Source organism: Mustela lutreola, chromosome 16 (assembly GCF_030435805.1).
Source record: "Mustela lutreola isolate mMusLut2 chromosome 16, mMusLut2.pri, whole genome shotgun sequence".
NCBI lineage: Eukaryota > Metazoa > Chordata > Mammalia > Carnivora > Mustelidae > Mustela > Mustela lutreola.
The window spans coordinates 44,041,772-44,061,491 of record NC_081305.1 but is presented as its reverse complement, the minus strand read 5'-3'; the positions used below and the strand labels follow the sequence as shown (position 1 = coordinate 44,061,491).

Genomic DNA, 19,720 nt, shown 5'->3' with positions numbered 1-19,720 from the left:
GCTGACCCCGCGTGGGCTTCGCTCCGGTTTAGCCTCTGGAGCGATGTCCCTCCGCGGAGCAGACTTTTAAAAGTCCTGATTTTGTGCGCGGTTGCTCCGCCGCTTGCCGGGAGCCGGCCCCTCCCCCCGGGGTCTATCTTCCCGTCGCTTTGGATTCACTTCTCCGCCGGTCCTACCTTTCAGAAAGTGGTTGTTTTTCTGTTTCCAGAATTGCTGTTCTTCTTCTCTTCGATCTGCCGATGGATTTTCAGGTGTTTGCAATCTTTAGATAAGCTATCTAGCTGATCTCCGGCTAGCTGAAGCAGTCTCAGCTTGCTACTTCTCCGCCATCTTCCCATCATACTTTTCATATAAGGCCTTTATTATGTTGAGGTACCTAAACCTACTTTGTTGTGAGGGGTTTTATCATAAATGGATGTTGTACTTTGTCAAAGGCTTTTTCTGTATCTGTTGAAATGATCTTATTTTTTTTAATCCTTCTTACTGATGTAAGGTTTCATATCATGTTGCTTGATTTGCAAGTATTAAACCATCCTTGTGTCTACGGCCATACCACCCTGAACGCGCCTGATCTCGTCTGATCTCGGAAGCTAAGCAGGGTCGGGCCTGGTTAGTACTTTGATGGGAAACCATCCTTGTATCCTGGGACTAAATCCCACTTAATTGTGGCAAATGACGTTTTTGATGTGTTGTTGGATTCAGTGTGCTGGTATTTTGTTAAGAATTTTTTCATCTATATTCATCAAGATATTGGCCTGTAGTGCTCTTTTTTTGTGGTGTCTTTATCTGGTTTTGGTATCAGAGTAATGTTGGCCTCATAGAATGAATTTGAAAGGTTTCCTTTCTCTTTTCTTTTGGAATATTTTGAGACTACATATTAACTGTTTTTAAAATGTTTGGTAGAATTCACCTGTGAACCCAGCTGGTTCTAGACTTCTATTTGTTGGAATTTTTTTTATTACTGAGTCAATTTCTTTGCTGGTAATCGATTCGTTCAAAATTTCAGTTTCTTCCTGCTTCAGTTTTGGTAGGTTATACGTTTCTGGGACTTCACCCATTTCTTTTGGTTGCCCACTTTGTTGGTACATAGTTTTTCACAATCTTATAATTGCTTGTATTTCTGTGGTGCGGGTTATTATTTCTCCTCTTTCATTAATGATTTTATTTTCATCCTCTCATTGTGTGTTTGGTTTTTGGTTTCTGGCTTTTGGTTTTTTTGATGAGTCTGGCTAGAGGTTTATCAATTTAATTGATCTTTTCAAAGAACCAGCTTCTAGTTTCAGTGATCTGTTCTATTGTGTTTTTAAGTTTTAGACCATGTACTTCTGCTTTAATCTTTATTTTCTTCCTTCTGCTAGTTTGGGTTTTGTTCTTTTCTAGGTTCTTTAGGTATAAGATTAGATTGTTTTGAGATTTTTCTTTCTTCTAGAGGTGGTTGCTATGAACTTCAACTTAGAACCACTTTTACTGAACTCCAAATATTTTGGACCATTGTATTTTCATTTTCATTTGTTTCCATGTAATTTTTTATTTCTTATTTGATTTCTACATTGACCCATTTATTGTTTAGTAGCATGTTATTTAGCTTCCATGTATTTGTGCTCTTTCCACATTTTTTCTTGTGGGTCATTTCTAGTTTCATAGCATTGCAGTCAGAGAGGTGCATGAGGGATGCCTGGGTGGCTCAGTCAGTTAAGCTGTTGCCTTCGGCTCAGGTCCTGATCTCAGGGTCTTGGGATTGAGCCTCTCATAGGGCTTCTTGCTGAGCAGGGAGCCTGCTTCTCCCTCTGCCTGCTCAGCCTGCCACTCCCCCTGCTGTGCTGACAAATAAATAAAATCTTTAAAAAAAAAAAAAAAAGATAAAAAGATGCATGGTGTGTGACTTCAATCTTTCTGAATTTTTTGAGAATGTTTTGTGGCCTAATACGTAATCTATTTCTGGAGAGTGTTCCATATGCATTGGAAAAGAATGTGTATTCTGCTGTTTTAGGATGGAATCTTCTGAATATATCTGTTAAATCCATCTGGTCCATTATGTCATTCAAAGTCACTATTTCCTTTTTGATTTTCTGTTTGGATGATCTGCTCATCTGTATAAGTGAGGTGTTAAAGTCCCTTACTATTATTATATTACTATCAATTATTTCCTTTATGTTTGTTATTGTTTTATGTATTTGGGAGCTCCCATGTTGGATTTATAAATATTTACAATTGTTATGTCTTCTTGTTGGATTGTCCCCTTTATGACTATATAGTGTCCTTGTCTCTTGTTGTGTATAGTCTTTGTTTTAAAGTCTATATTGTCTGATATAAGTAATGCTAACCTGGCTTTCTCTGGACATCCATTTACTCTGCATGGTTTTTAGATCCATCGTGTTTCTCGGTGTGTGGTCATCTCATGCTATTCATCACTTCTAACACTTGCATAGTAACTAATAATATATACTTACTGTGTTTTATTTATTCTTTCCCCCCTGAAGTGATGGATACAACTCCTGGCTTTCACAAAGAACATCCTAGTATGTATCCCCTTGTAGACATGGACTAGATTAGAATACTTACCCTGGAATATTGCACCTGTTTTTTTGCAGTTTTATTAGGTACAACCAGATTACTTTCTAGAGTGGCTGCCTCTGTTTACATTCTCACCAACAGCACCTCTTTCTATGTGTTGGTAAACACTTGATATTATCTTCCTTGGATGTTTTTGGTTTGCATTGTTATTGTTGACTTCTGGTGAGCTGGAACATATCTCCATATACTTCTCAGTCATTTGGACTCCATCAAGTGGTTTTTTTCTTACCTTGTTTGTCTCCTATCAAATATGTCATCAAATCCATTCATAAAAGTTTGGTTAGAATTTACTTTTAGGGGTGCCTGGGTGGCTCAGTTGTTAAGCGTCTGCCTTTGGCTCAGGTCATGATCCTGGGACCCTGGGATGAAGTCCTGCATTGGGCTCCCTGCTCTGCAAGGAACCTGCTACTCCCTCTCCCATTCCCCCTGCTTGTGTTCCCTCTCTTGCTGTGTATATCTCTGTCAAATAAATACAGTCTTTTAAAAAATTTACTTGCAAATCCATCTGGGCTCTAGGCGTTGTCTTCTGAGATGGTTTTATACCATTTCAAATTATTGAGTTTATTAAATTTTTGTTTCTTAAAAAAAATTTCTTTCTGTTTCTTATGCCAATTTTGGTATTTTTTAAAGAAATACGGTCATATACCTAGGTTGTCAAATTTGTTTGCAAATAGTCATTCATAAGATTCTTTTATTACTCTTCTAACTTCATTTGGTTTCTTACTCATTTTCTTATTTGCATCTTTGTACTTTTTGTCAGGCTTAACAAAGGTTGTTATAACTTATTGATCATGGATAAAAAAAAAAACCCAACATCCTATCTTTTGGTTTTGCTATCCTTTTATCTCTCATATCCTGTACTGATTACTGCCTTTTATGTTTTATGTTTAAATATGTTTAAAATATATTGCTTCTTTGGAATTGAGTGATTCAATGGAATTGAATGAACCTCCATTTTTATAACTGTTACAGGTATATTCAAAAAGTATATCCTTTCTGAGCTTTGGGGTGTATAAACTTCAAGTCTTTTAGGTCAAGCTATGAATCTATTGGATTTTTAAAATTATTTAGTTTTTAATATTTTATTTTATTAACATATAATGTATTATTCGTTTCAGAGGTACAGGTGTGTGATTCATCCGTCTTACACAATTCACAACGCTCACCATAGCACATACCCTCCCCAGTGTCCATCACCCAGCCACCCCATCCCTCCCACTCCTTCCACTCCAGCAATCCTCAGTTTGTTTCCTGAGATTGAGTCTCTTATGGTTTGTCTAATCTATTGGATGTTTATCGATCTGATAGCTGAAAAATGTTAACCAACTGTAGTTTTAATTTGTTTTTTTCTTATTGTAAGTTTGGGTTTCTTTTCTGTGAACTGTATCTTTTGCTCAATATTCATAAAAATCTTTATTTTTAAAAAAGATTTTTTTTATTTATTTGAGAGAGAGAGTGAGCACGAGAGGAGAGAGGATCAGAGGGATAAGCAGACTTCCACCAAGCAGGGAGCGGGACTCGATCCTGGGACTCCAGGACCATGACCCGAATGAAGGCAGCTGCCCAACTAACCAAGCCACCCAAGCGCCCCTCTTTTGCTCAATACTCAATTTCAAAGTAACCTTTTACTTATATAATAAGGAAATCACCTATGATTCACAAATTTTTTTAATTTGTTTAGGGTCCTCTTTTGCCCTGCCAAGTGACTTTTGTTACCTAATTAACAAGTATTTTCTTTTAAACCTTCTGAGTTTTTAATTCATGTTTAAAAGGCCCTCTGCATCTTCAGATAATTTAAAAATGGTCCTATGATTTTTCCTATTACTTTTGTTTTCACTTTTTTACATTACAGGTTTTTTGTGTGTGTGCAAGAATCTAATCTTTTTTTTTTTTTTTCAAAGATTTTATTTATTTACTTGACAGACAGAGATCACAAGTAGGCAGAGAGGCAGGCAGAGAGAGAGAAGGGGGAAGCAGGCTCCCTGCTGAGCAGAGAGCCCGATGCGGGGCTCGATCCCAGGACCCTGAGATCACGACCCGAGCCGAAGGCAGAGGCTCCAACCCACTGAGCCACCCAGGCGCCCCTGCAAGAATCTAATCTTACCATTATATTATATACTCCATTTCTCAGCATCATTTATGAATAATCCAACTTTTCCTACTTATTTGAAATGTCACCTTTAGCATATACCAAATTACCACATGTATTTGGGTACATTCATGTAATTCCTATTCTGTTGCATTAATTTGTCAAGTCTACCATCTCTATTTGTTTTGATATTGCTGGGTATAATTGTGAATTTGTCCATTTCTCTTTCTCTTTTTTAGTTCTAGCAGTTTTTGCTTTTTGTGTTTTGAAGCTCTTGCAGGAAATGCAAACATTTGGAATTGTTACATACTCTTTTTTTCTTCCTTAATTACATTGCTATCACTATCTATCTGTCATCTATCTATTATGACCAAATAGGGTTTGTTACAAGAATGCAAGCCTAGATCAATCAATATCTGGGAATTTGTCAACATTTAGCAATATAATTCATAATAATGGGAGTTCATAAACATAAAGTAAAAGAGAAACCCTACAGGATTATGTAAATAGGAACCAAAATTTTGATAAATTTGGTATCTCTTTCTAAAACACTAAAAAAAATTTTTTAAAAGGTAGGCTGCATGCCCAACATGGGCTTGAACTCATGACCCCAAGATCAAGAGTTACATGTTCCACTGACTGAGCCAGCCAGGCACCCCTAATACACTTCCTTTTTTAAAAAAAAATATTTAAAAAAATTTATTTATTTGACAGACAGGGATCACAAGTAGGCAGAGAGGCAGGCAGAGAGAGAGGAGGAAGCAGGCTCCCCACTGAGCCGAGAGCCTGATGCAGGGCTCGATCTCAGCACCCCGGGATCACGACCTGAGCCGAAGGCAGAGGCTTAACCCACTGAGCCACCCAGGTGTCCCCAGAGAGAGATTTTTAAAAAGGAAGTGTATTGGGGGCACCTGGGTGGCTCAGTGGGTTAAAGCCTCTGCCTTCGGCTTGGGTCATGATCTCAGAGTCCTGGGATTGAGCCCTGCATCGGGCTCTCTGCTCAGCGGGGAGCCTGCTTCCCCGTTTCTCTCTGCCTGCCTCTCTGCCTACTTGTGAGCTCTCTCTCTGTCCAGTAAATAAATAAAATCTTTTAAAAAAAAATGTGTGTGTGTGTGTGGTTGTTTTTGTTTTGTTTTGTTTTGTTTTTTCTGGAGGCATGGTTGACACTATTACATTAATTTAATGTGTACAACATAGTGATTCAAAAAGTTTATACATATTATGCTAAATTTGCTAGAAGTGTAGTTACCATCTGTCCATACATTACAGTGTCATTGACTATATTCCTTATGCTGTGTCTTTTTCCTTGGGATTTATTCATCCCTTGCAGGAAGCCTGTATATCTTACTCCCCTTTACCCATATTTCCTACCCCCCTCCCAACTGGTAACTATCAATTCTCTGTATGTAAGGGTCTGATTCTTATTTTTGCTTGTTTATTCATTTGTTGTTGTTGATTGTTATGTACTCTTAGTTGATCCTCTTATCATTATAAAAGAACCTTCTTTGTCCCTGAAAACATTTTTGTTCCCAAATCTATTTTGTCTGATATTAATATACCCACTTTAGCTTTCTTTTAATTTGTATTAGTATAGCGTATCTTTCCCCATCTTTTTACTTTTAATTTATTTGTGTCTTTCTATTTGTTTCTTTTTTTCAAGTAAGCTCTACACCCAAAATGGGGCTTGAACTTACACTCTTAAGGCCACAAATCATATAGGTTCCTCCCCCTTTTAAAAATTAACATATAATGTATTATTTGCCACAGTTGTACAGGTCTGTGAATCATCAGGCTTACACATTTCACAGCACTCACCATAACACATATCTTCCCCAATGTCCATAACCCAGCCACCCCATCCCTACCTCTCCACCTCCCAGCAGCCAGTCAGTTTGTTTTATGATATTAAGAGTCTCTTATTGTTTATCTTTCTCCTGATCCCACCTTCTTTCATTTTGTCCTTCCCTACCCACCTCAACCCCCCCCCCCACCGCACCCTGTCTCTCAAGAGAATCAAATACTTTACCAGCTGAGCCAACCAGGCATCCCTGTGTCTTTCTGTTTAAACTGGGTTTCTCATAGGCAGCATATAATTGTTTTATATATATATATATTTTTATTTCTTTTCAGCATAACTGTATTCATTGTTTTTGCACCACACCCAGGGCTCCATGCAATCCGTGCCCTCTTTAATACCCACCACCTGGTTCCCCCAACCTCCCCATATAATTGGTTTTTTAAAATTATTTTAAAAATTCAGTATGAAAATCCCTGCTGTTTAATTGGGGTGTTTAGACCATTCACATTTTAAGAATAATTTATTGAGGTGAAATTCACATAATATGAAACTAGCCAATTTTAAGTAAACATTTGGCAGCATTTTCTACATTCACAGTGTTGTGCAACCACCATTTCTCTCTAGGTCCAAAACATTTTCATCATTCCAAAGAAATTCCTTACACATTCAGCAGTTTCTCCCCATTCTCCTCTCCCTTCATAGCCTGTCAACCACTAAACTTCATCCTGTCTCTATTGATTTATCTATTTTGGATATTCCATATAGATGGAACCATACATTATATGATTTTTTGTATCTGGTTTCTTTAGTGTAATGGCTTGCAGGTACACTCATGTAAGCATTATCTGTACTTCATTCCTTTTTATGGTTGAATAATATTCCACTGTATGTAAATACCACATTTTGTTTATCTGTTAGTATGTTGGTGGAGATTTGGGATAGTTACACTTTTAGGCCATTGTGAATGGTGCTATTTAGAACATGCATACACTTCTTTTCAGTTCTTTGGGGGCATATGCTAGGAAAATTATTGAATCATATGATTATTTTGTGCTTAACTTTTTTTTTTTTTAAGATTATTTATTTATTTATTTGATAGAGAGAGATCACAAGTAGATGGAGAGGCAGGCAGAGAGAGAGAGAGAGGGAAGCAGGCTGCCTGCTGAGCAGAGAGCCCGATGCGGGACTCGATCCCAGGACCCTGAGATCATGACCTGAGCCGAAGGCAGCGGCTTAACCCACTGAGCCACCCAGGCGCCCCTGTGCTTAACTTTTTGAGGAACTGCCAACTATTTTCTACATGGCTAAAGCATTTTAGATTCCCAGCAGCACTGTACAAGGTTTCCAGCTTCTCCACACCCTCACTAATGCTTACATTTCTTTTTTAAATTAAGCCATCTGAATAGATGTGAAGTGGTACCTCATGTGGTTTTGATTTGCATTTTCCTAATGACTGATGATGTTAAATATCTTTTCCTATATTTGTTGGCCATTTGTCTATCTTTTGTGGAGAAATGTCTATTCAAGTCTTTGCCCAAATTTTAACTGGGCTGTTTACCTTTTTGTTGTTGGGTCTTAAAGAGTTCTTTATATACATTGTATACCAGACCCTATTGTATACAAAATTTGCAAAGATTTTCTCCCATTCTGTAGGTTATCTTTTCATTTTCTTGATAATGTCCTTTAATGCACAAAAGTTATTAATTTTTATCAAGTCCAATTTATTTGGCCAATGAGATGAAAGAAATAGGGACGATTATCATTTTTGTGCCTGCTTTACTGGCTGGGAGATCATGAGAATTTTAACATCTCCCTTTTCCCCAAAGATGGAAATTACTTGTTCAGGAAAGCAGAGCTACCCCACCAGTCTTGGACTGCTCCTACCTAGACTCATTTGAGGGAGAAATAAATATATATTTAGATCACTGCGTTTTCAGGTCTTTATTATATCAGCTTAATCTACACCCTAACTTATACAAGCCCAGTGTGCCATACCAATGTTACCATTTTCTGTTTGTGCCATGATGAAGGTTGGAAATCACCATGACTTATACCTCTTCTTCTTTGTCCCTTTTGCTAGCCCCTTCTCCTCAATGTCATCGAGGAGGAAATCCTTTCTCTCCTACCCATCCAGGTATGTAGCTTATTTTGGTCCCAAGATATAGACTGGCTACTTCCAATTCTTGCAGAAAAGTTGGGCATATAGTGGGTGTCGGCCATAGGAAGCCATTGCCTTGCTTCGGGTAACACCTGGTTAGGTAAAGCCTAGTGAGCTTCGCTGCTGGAGGTCTCCAGGATGCTCCCACCCACAACCAGGAGCTCAGCATCCATGAAAAACTGTATCTGCATCGTGGCTTGCCCTGGCCTAGTGTTTCCTCGACTGCTGCTTTTCTAGCTGGGAGACAGGAGTTTTGCTTCCTCCGAGACAGATACTTTTTTCATTGCTGTTTCTGCAGCTCTTACAAAACTTTATCCTGTTCTGCCTGGTCTGAGAGGCATAATGATACCAGGAAAACCGAGTTTCCCAAAGGTTACCTCCATGCCTCTGAGCTAGGTTATAAGGCAAAGGGCTGCCAAAATTAACGTGACCTGCAAGCTCCTTGGCTCACTGGTACCTTTGGACGAGCATCCCTAGAGCGGCTCTCTCCTGGGAGTAGCTCCCCACCCCCCAGCCAGGGCTTCCAGACAAAGGCACCTCCGGGCTGCGCGGGTAGGAAGGGGTCCATAGAAATGCTCCTCTTAAACACTTTGGAGCTTATTCCTTTCCGCTTCTGATTTCGGTGCCCTTCATCCACCACCACCACTTCCCCCCCACCCCCTCAGTACTCCTTCTCCGGTGCAAAAACACTTGAGGTCCCAACCCTAGCTCGGCGGGGGGAACCGGAGGTGGAGGGAATTTGGCCCTAGGGCCGACTCTGCCCGCCACCTGCGCGGGTTAGATAACTGGGAGCACCTGCTTCGCCCTCCTGAAGGAGGAGTCCCAGAGTCCTTCAAGCCGGATAGGCTCCAGCCATTCCCCGCCCCCACATTTCCCAGAGGCCACTGGGGCCCGATTGGGTTTTGTGACGCACGTGGCAACGTCAGCGCCGGCCTTTCTTAAGGTGGGAGGGGTGGGCGGCTGATTAGTGTTTCTGTCGGGTTTCTGGGAGAGTTATCCGCGCTGCTTCTCTCCCGGCGCCCTCCCAGGTGGTGCGGCGCTGTGCTCTCACCCCTTGTTCAGGAGAGAAAGCCGTGAACTCAAACTCCTAGAGCCCAAGGCAAGTTCTGTGGGAAAATACAGCCATTTTGACCAGGGATGTAGGCTCTCTTTGGTGTCTGAGGGACTGAACCCCCGCCTTTTGGAGTTTTTGCGGGGACTAAAGAATCTTGTGTCATGGCCAGAGAAGCAAGAATGAATTTCAAATCATGTGTGTTTGGAAGCTGCAAGTCTTCTGTCTCGTTTTTCTTCCTCCAGACCATAGAACTCTGTACTACTAACCTATGGAGCAGAGGGAAGTTTGCACCACTTAAGCCTTGAAGTCTTGGCCCAGGTGAATTGCTATGTTCCGTCTTTCCTCAAACACCATCTTGTTTTTCATGACTTAAGCTCAGTATTTTGTTTAAAGTTTGCTGTCCTAACAGGCTCTCTGGCATTTGGTCTTAAGTTCTTCCTACTGCGAGAACTGAGTAAGGGGCAGGAGGGTTAAAGAAATGCTTTTATATTTATAAATATTTTTTATATTTATTTGACAGGGCAAGAGAGGGAACATAAGCTGGGTAAGTGCGAGAGGGAGAAGCAGGCTTTCCCCCGGGACCTGATCTCGGGGCTCAGTTCCAGGACCCTGGGAGCATGACCTGAGCCAAAGGCAGAGGCTTAATGACTGAGCCACCTGGGCACCCACCACTTCCCACTCTTTCCTCCTTGGTCTCTCTCCATTCTTTACTTGGCGGATGGTTGGTGTAGGAGCTGTTTACCAACCATTTTATCAATCTGTAAGGTTCTAAGACTGACATGTTCATTTGCATCTTAACATTTCTGAAATTGGGATGTCTTTTTTTTTTTTTTTTTTAACCAATGGTATATTCAACTTGATGAAATACAGTAACATTGCCTACATCATACATAGCAGTTTTTAAGACCAGAAGGTGTTGGGTCCGTTATCAAAGGAACGAGACTGAGACAAAGTGAAAGTTATGCAAAGCCTTATTCTATGCCAAGCATTAGAAGTCAAACTGACCTGCCAGGGCCGCCTCCGAAGAGAGCGACTCCCATTGGTCTTACAGGCTACTTTTTATAGGGCACAACCGCAGACCTCTACGTATGTGGCTTTGGCTGATTGGATGTCTTTTACCTGTCTGGCCTTATTTTAGGTGTGTGTTTTAGCGACTGTGACCCGGAACTGATATCACTAACTGCTGAGGCATTTATTAAATAACAAAATGGCTACCTAGGCAACATAACAACATAATGGCTACCTAGGCAACGAAATGGCTATCTAGGCAACATGGAGTCACTCTGGCTAAGCAGGCCCAGGCAGGCCCTAGGGGTTTAACATGGAATGGGCCCCAACAGAAGGGAGATCCTGATACCTGATAGGGGGCATCTGCATCAGGAGGAATTTAAAAGGTTTGTGATTGAGGCCTTTAGCAGAGATATGGGTCAGCAGGATAGGAATTCGGTCAGAGAACTGAGGGGAGATGAAGCACAAGGTTTACTGTTATTCCTGAAGGGTCTGGTTTAAAGTTGAGCAGTCTGGGATTCTAGGTCAGTCTTTACAGCACACTTTCCATCAGGGTGTGGTGTGGCCCAATGGACAGTTACAAGTTGCAAGTAAGGAGCTGATTTCCTTAACCTGAAGTTTGGGAACTCCCTGGATGGGTTCCTAGAGATTCATGAACTCAGTGTATGCACAGTGAGTTGTCTGTACAGCGTTGCATATTGAGGCCTAGCTGTTTTTCTAGGGAACACGGTTAGATTCCAAAAGAGATATATAACTCCTGTCTTAGCTCAGACTGCTGTAACAAAATACCATAAAGTGGGTGACTTAGGGAAGTCTGAAAGCCAGATTCAGGGTGCTAGCATGGTTGGGTTCTGGTAAGGACCCTCTTTACAGGCTGCAGACTGGCACCTTCTTTATCCTCACATAGCCCAAAGAGAGTGCTCTGGTCTGTTTGTTGTCTTATAAAAGTACCAGTGACATTTTTTTTTAAGATTTTATTTATTTATTTGACAGAGAGATCACAAGTAGGCAGAGAGGCAGGCAGACAGAGAGAGGAGGAAGCAGGCTCCCTGCTGAGCAGAGAGCCTGATGCGGGACTCGATCCCAGGACCCTGAGATCATGACCTGAGCCGAAGGCAGCGGCTTAACCCACTGAGCCACCCAGGCGCCCAATCAGTGACATTCATAAGGCATAATTGCTTTACCCTCATGGCATGATTGCCTCCCAAAGCCCCCACCTCCAAATACTGTCGTATTGGGCATTAAATTTCAACAAATGAATTTTGGAAAGACAAACATTCAGTCCATAAAACCCCCCAAAGTGTTAAGAACGCTTTTAATCTTGCCCTAAATTGGCATCCTACAGTGAAAGCATAGCTAAAATCATATTTAATTATTCACAATTCCAGTTGAACACAGACTTGATATTAAATGATGTTAAGGACTTATGTTAATTTTGTTAAGTGTGGTGTCCTTTTGTGAGGTGCCATTCATTAGAGATGTAACCCGAACTATTTAGAGCTATATGTCATCATATCTGATTTAAAGTAGTTCAGCAATATACATAAATCAAATATGGTACTCACTAAATATGAACAGTCATTAAATATAGGTGATGATTATATGCTTGTTCATTGCTTTCCTTTGTATATTTGAAAACTTTCACAAAACATTTTAAAAATCCTAGGTACATTAAAAAAAAGTCTTCACTTTTTATAATAGTTTTAGGTACATAACATAATTAAGAGGAAGGTACAGAGATTTCCTATATGCCCCCTGCCCCCACACATGCGCAACTTCCCCCATTATCAACATCATCCACCAGAGTGGATGAACCTACATTGCCACATCATATTACCCAAAGTCTGCAGTTTACTTTAGAGTTCACTCTTTGTGTCTTACAGTGGTACAGGTTTTGGACAAGTGTATAGTGACATGTATCCATTATTACAGTATCATGTGGAGTATTTTCACTGACCTAAAAGTCCTCTGTGCTCCACCTACTCATCCCTCCCCCACCCCCAACCCCTGGCAACCATTGATCTTTCTAATGTCTCCATGGTTTTGTTTGTTCCACAGTGTCATATGGTTGAAATTATACTGCATGTAGCCTTTTAAGATTGGCTTCTTTCACTTAATAATATGCATTTAAGCTTCCTGCAGGTCTGTTCATGGCTTGACAGTATCTTTCTTTTTAGTGCTGAATGATATTCTGTTGTCTGGATGTACCTGTTTATTCATTTACCTACTGAATTACATCTTGGCTATTCCTAAGTTTTGGCAGTTGTGAATAAAGCTGTTGTTAATATCTGTGTACAGAATTTTGTGTGGACATAAGTTTTCAGCTCATTTGGTAAATACCAAGGATTGTGAATTGTTAAGAGTATGTTTGGTTTTGTAAGAAACTGCCAAACTTACAAATGGCTGTACCGTTTTGCATTACCACCATTAATGTGTAGGAGATCCTGTTCTACATCCTCTTCAGCATTTGTTAGTGTTCTGGATTTTGGCCATTTTAATAGGTGTGTGGTGGTATTTTGTTTAAATTTCATTTCCCCCAAGACATATGGTGTGGAGCATCTTTTCATATGCTTATTTATCGTCTATATGTCTTTTATGGTGAGGTGTCTGTTCATATCTTTTGTCCATTTTTAAATCAGGTTGTTGAGTTTTAAGAGGTCTTTGTATATTTTGGATAACTCCTTTATCAGTTATATCTTTTGCAAATATTTTCTCATAGTCTATAGCTTGTTTTCTCATTCTCTCTCTCTCTTTTTTAAAGATTTTATTTATTGGGTGCCTGGGTGGCTCAGTGGGTTAAAGCCTCTGCCTTCAGCTCAGGTCATGATTTCAGGGTCCTGGGCTCAAGCCTCACATCCGGCTCTCTGCTCAGCAGGGAGCCTGCTTCTTACTCTCTCTTTGCCTGCCTCTCTAACTACTTGTGATCTGATTTTATTTATTTGACAGAGAGATCACAAGTAGGCAGAGACCCTGAGACCATGACCTAAGCCACCCAGGCACCCCTTCTCATTCTCTTGACATAGGTAGATATTTAAATTTTTTTCCTATTTTTTGAAATCAATCACAGAAGATTTTTTTTTTTCAATCACACGAGGGTTTATTTGACAAGCTTAAGCTTGGGCCCAAGTATACCCGACACAACGGAGTAGGGACTTGGACCCTGAACCAGATTACAGAGTTTTTTTTTTTTAATTAAATTTATTTATTTTCAGCATAACAGTATTCATTATTTTTTCACCACACCCAGTGCTCCATGCAATCCATGCCCTCTATAATACCCACCACCTGGTACCCCAACCTCCCACCCCCCCGCCCCTTCAAACCCCTCAGATTGTTTTTCAGAGTCCATAATCACAGAAGAATTTTTTTAAAAGTCATTAGGAAAAATATTAGATTATGTTCACAGTGATGAACCAGAATTCTCCAGAAATTAACTTGTATTTAAATTGTATTTATGGCAAAAAGTATTTTAAAATATATTATAAAACAAATATCTGCACATAGATACTATTTTTTACTTGGTGGTTTTTGTGGGGGAACGGTTGGAGGAATTCACACTTATGAAGTACCTACAATGGCACGTCATACCATGCCATCTGCTTTATCTCTGATGTTTCACAAGTTCTTTCTGTTCACATTTCATTTAAGGCCCATTTTTCCTTATTGATTTTTTGTCTGAATGATCTATCCATTGATGAAATAGTAGGGGTATAATACCCCTACTATTACTGATTGATGTCTATTTCTCCCTTTAGGTCTGCTGATGTTTGCTGTGTATATTTATGTGTTCTATTTTGGGTGTATAAATATTTACAAATGTTATATTCTCTTGTTGAACTGACCTTTTTATTGTTTGTTACATGACCTTTTTGTCTCTTATTTCTTTGTCTTAAAGTCTATTTTGTCTGATGTAAATACCACTACTTCAGCTTTCTCTTGGTTTCATTTGCATGGAATACTTCTTCTATCCATTTTCAGTCTGTGTGTGTCCTTACATCTGAATTAAGTCTCTTGTGACATGAAACATTGTTCAACCATACCCTAGCTCTTAGTTGTCTCAAATTTTTGTTATTATCCAAGTAGCTTACTTTGTTCTTAGTGGCTCCTGTAACTGAACCCAAATTCGTCTGCCCAATGCACAGCAAAAGACAATCGGTTAGATATGGAGTGTACAGTAAGGAAAGGGTTTATAAAAGAGGAAGTCAAATGAAGAAACAGGAGAGCAAGCCTTAAATCTGACTCCTGGAAGGGAGAGAGTCAAGGATTTTTTTAAAAAGATTTTATTATTTTAGAGAAAGATAGAGTGAGTGGGGGGCGAGGGGTAGAGGGAGAAGGAGAAAGAGAATCCCTAGCGACTCCACACTGAGCATGGAGCCTGACATGGGGCCCAATCTCATGACCCTGAGATCATGACCTGAGCCAAAATCAAGATTTAATGCTTAATTGACTGAGCCACCCATGTGCCCGGGAGAGTTGAGGATTTTTAAGGCAGTGGAAAGGGGTCTGGGTAAATGGTAGAGGAGTTATGTGACTCAAAGTCAGGTAAAGCTACTAAGTAGAAAATGAGGGGTGCCTGGGTGGCTAAGTGGGTAAAGCCTCTACCTTCAGCTCAGGTCATGATATCAGGGTCTTGGGATTGAGCCCCACATCAGGATCTCTGCCAGCAGGGAGGCTGCTTCCCCAGCGCCCCACCCCCCCGCCTCTGCCTGCCTCTCTACCTACTTGTGATCTCTGTCAAATAAATAAATGAAATCTTTAAAAAAAAAAATGAAATAGAGGAAGGTTAATTTCATTTTGTTGTGCTCAGAGGTGAGTGGTTCTCACCAGTTCTGTCTGGCTTCTTGAAGATTAATTGAGTCTCTGCAAAACAACTAAATCAACACTTATTTATCATGGTATCAGGCAAGAATGTTCTCTTATAAAAACATGGTGGCAGAGAGCATGCTGAGAACAAGCCGATTTGGATAAAAGAGACCTAGCTCTGCTCATCTGCCCTGTTAAATCTTTGGTTACCAGATTCACTCCCAGTAGTTAAGGGTGTGCCAACACTCATCAGAGATCCAAAGTGGAAGATTGGAAACCAGACCTTCAGGCAGTAGCTTTTAAAGTATGCAAATATTACTCTTTCAGGAGAAGACTGAGAGATGGGTATTTTTTTTTAAGGTATTTTTTTTTAAGGTTATATTTATTTATTTGAGAGAGATCACAAGTAGGCAGAGTAGCAGGCAGTGAGAGAGGGGGAAGCAGGCTCCCTGCTGAGCAGAGAGCCCCATGCAGGACTCAATCCCAGGACCCTGAGATCATGACCTGAGCTTAACCCATTGAGCCACCCAGGCGCCCAGAGATGGGTAATTCTGTCTGCTCTTTCTGCACTGAGCCCTGGGGGATGGTTGGTTAAGAACTGTTTCTTTGTTTGCTGCTATACTGTTGAACCCTTGAATACAAGCCCTCCAGGCCATCAGAGGCAGGTGATAGAGGAAGCAGCCATGAAAGCCAAGGTGCCAGATATGTTCACTAGCTTCTTTCCTGTAGACAGTGCTGACCTGGGGTGGAGCAGAGGGAGAGCATGGAGCTGACACCTACCAGCCTTCCTGATCTCTGGAGAGGATTGGTGCCTAGGTGTGTATTTAATCAGAAGCCTGGCCTTTGGGTCACAGCTATGAAGATCAGCTGTTAGGCCTCTTTCACAGAAAGTCTGGGAGGTGTAGTCTGTTGCCTATCTGGATGTGTCCTGGTTGGGGGATAGCTCCTTAAGATCTCTTTCTCTATTTGTTACAGTTCTGGGACCCCTGGATGTAAGCCTCATTGGCCACCAGAGCCCTGGTATTCCCTGGTGGCACCCACAGAAACTGGGACTTGGGTGTGCCCAGGCTCCTTTCCAGGAGACTGCAGAGACCCTAATCAAGGCAGAGGGAACAGTATGAAGATGGTACCTGCTGGGCTTCACAGTCTTTGTGTTACTGAACGATCTGTCACAGCCACTGATTCAGGAAATGAATGGTAAGTCTTGGTGCACTGCTGTGGCTAACTGCTCCATCCTGGAGAATTACGAAGGGGAGGGACCAATCCCAGCATAACTCCTGGCTGGGTTTGCCAACACTGTTGCTGAACAAACTTGGATAAAGTCATTGCAAGAGCAGCCAATAACTCTAGAGATGAGGGTTTGGCAAAGAGAAAGGGAGAAATTTTGTTGGAGTGCCAGCAGCTGGGGCAGGTGGCGGGTTCAGGCCTCAGCAATCAAACTGCCTGCAAGATTGACACCTCGATTTTTATAAGGTGAGATTGGGAGGGTATGTGCAAGAGAGCAGATCATGATTATGCGTGGGGGTTGGTAAGTGGTCATGGCCAGGGAAGGGTATGAGTGAGGTATGTTCTAGACATTCCAGTTGCTGTCAGGGTTTTTCTGGCCTGGTGGTGGGAATGTTCTAGTCATTGTCAGTGCCTCAAGAAAGTACCATACGAAATAACTGTTGAGGTCTCGTTGAGCAAGAGGTTTTACTGACATTTGGAGAGTAATGTAGGCCCCTAAACATGGGTAAAATAACCTGCCCCACAGGCTAAAGCTTTAAGATAAACAGTTTTCTTTCACGGAAAGAATGGTTGCAGTTCAATCATCTGCCTTTGTGTTGGGCTCTGTGAGGGTAAATGGTACATCTGACCAAGCCCTTGAAGAACTGTTTGTTAGAGCCTCAGGAGTCTCATGGACAAAAGCTTGGTTGGTTTCAAAACTTTTGGGGTCTTGGCTCTTAGGTGTAGGTCTTAAAAGTTGGTGTTCCAGGGGCACCTGAGTGGCTCAGTTGGTTAAATGACTGCCTTTGGCTCAGATCATGGTCCTGGAATTCCAGGATTGAGTCCCACATCGGGCTCCTTGCTCAGTGGGGAGACTGCTTCTCTGACTCTCCCCTTCTCATCCTCTGTCTCTCTCTCTCTCATTCTCTCTCTCTCTCTCAAATAAATAAATAAAATCTTTTAAAAAAAGAAAAGTTGGTGTTCCAGATGTGGGGTTACAATCCTTTGCTTGGGGTGCTTGGGTGGCTCAGTCAGTTACATGTCTGCCTTTGGCTCCGGTCATGATCTTAGGGTTCTGGGATTGAGCCCCAGCTTCGGGCTCCCTGCTCAGTGGGGAATCTGCTTCTCCTTCTCCCTCTGCCGCTGTCTCTGCTTGTGCTCTCTCTCTGAAATAAATAAAATCTTTATAAAAAATAAAATAAAATCCTTTGCTCCTTAGGAAGAAGCTTAGAGTTATAGGTTCCCTCCTTATTTTGGTTGCTGTGTTTGGTTTGTGTGTGGTTTGTGTGTTTGGTGAGGTTTATGGTGAGATTGTGTCGCAGCTCTCCTACTTGGTCCAGTGTGGGTTCTTTGTTTTTCACCCAATGTGTGGGGTCACTTAGCTATATATATATATATATTTTTAAAGATTTTATTTATTAATTTGACAGAGAGAAATCACAAGTAGACAGAGAGGCAGCCAGAGAGAGAGAGAGGGAAGCAGGCTCTCTGCCGAGCAGAGAGCCCGATGCGGGACTCGATCCCAGGACTCTGAGATCATGACCTGAGCCGAAGGCAGCGGCTTAACCCACTGAGCCACCCAGGCGCCCCCGTCACTTAGCTATATTTTGAGTCTATTTCAAAGGAAATTTATTTATTGTAGTTGTAAATGTAAGGTTACCATCCTGAACTGGAACCTCATTTTTTTTCTTTAATATATATATTCAAAGCCAGATGGCTCTATTGCCTTGTCCTGTAGAATCTCAGAAATCCAGCAAATTTCCTTCATCCCATTCCATTTTCTACCCAACTGGTAGTGTGTCCGCTGGTGTAATCCCATCTCTATTCCTGACTTCAACTGAATTGCCTGATGAAAGCCATTAGTAATCTCTCTAATTGTTGAGCCACACTCTTGGTCTTCTTTCCAGAACACACATTTTCACTTTTTGGCAATAAGGATAGGTTGAGGATTTTCCAGATCTTCAAGTTCTGTTCCGATTTTTTTTTTTAATTTTAAAATTTATTTATTTTTTAAATAAACATATAACGTATTTTTATCCCCAGGGGTACAGGTCTGTGAATCGCCAGGTTTACACATTTCACAGAACTCATCATAGCACACACCCTCCCCAATGTCCATATCCCCACCACCCTCTCCCGTCCCCCCTCCCCCCAGCAACCCTCAGTCTGTTTTTTGAGATTGAGTCTTTTATGGTTTGTCTTCCTCCCAATCCCATCTTCTTTCATTTTTTCTTTTCCTACCCCCAACCCCCCCCACATTGCATCTCCACTTCCTCATATCAGGGAGATCATATGATAGTTGTCATTCTCCGATTGGCTTATTTCGCTAAGCATAATATTCTCTAGTTCCATCCACGTCGTCGCAAATGGCAAGATTTCATTTCTTTTGATGGCTGCATAGTATTCCATTGTGTATATATACCACATCTTCTTTATCCATTCATCTGTTGTTGGACATCTAGGTTCTTTCCCTAGTTTGGCTATTGTGGACATTGCTACTATAAATATTCAGGTGCACGTGCCCCTTTGGAGCACCACATTTGTATCTTTAGGATATATACCCAGTAGTGCAATCGCTGGGTCTTAGGGTAGATCTATTTTCAGTTTTTTGAGGAACCTCCGCCCTGTTTTCCAGAGTGGTTGCACAAGCTTGCATTCCCACCAACAGTGCAGGAGGGTTCCCCTCCCTCCGCATCCTCGCCAGCATCTGTCATTTCTTGACTTGTTAATTTTAGCCATTCTGTCTGGTGTGATGTGGTATCTCATTGTGGTTTTGATTTGTATTTCCCTGATGCCGAGTGATGTGGATCATTTTTTCATGTGTCTGTTGTCCATCTGGATGTCTTCTTTGCAGAAATATTTGTTCATGTCCTCTGCCCATTTCTTGATTGGATTATTTGTTCTTTGGGTGTTGAGTTTGGTAAGTTCTGGTTTTTTTTTTAAACATTTTTTTTAAAGATTTTATTTATTTGACAGACTGAGATCACAAATAGGCAGAGAGGCAGGCAGAGAGATAGGAGGAAGCAGGCT

General features: G+C 41.1%; 1 pseudogene; it reads left to right on the top strand.

The window, feature by feature from the left end:
• The first annotated feature begins 539 nt into the window (after nt 1–539).
• Nucleotides 540–657, top strand: LOC131818984 (5S ribosomal RNA; annotated as a pseudogene).
• Nucleotides 658–19,720: the final 19,063 nt, after the last annotated feature.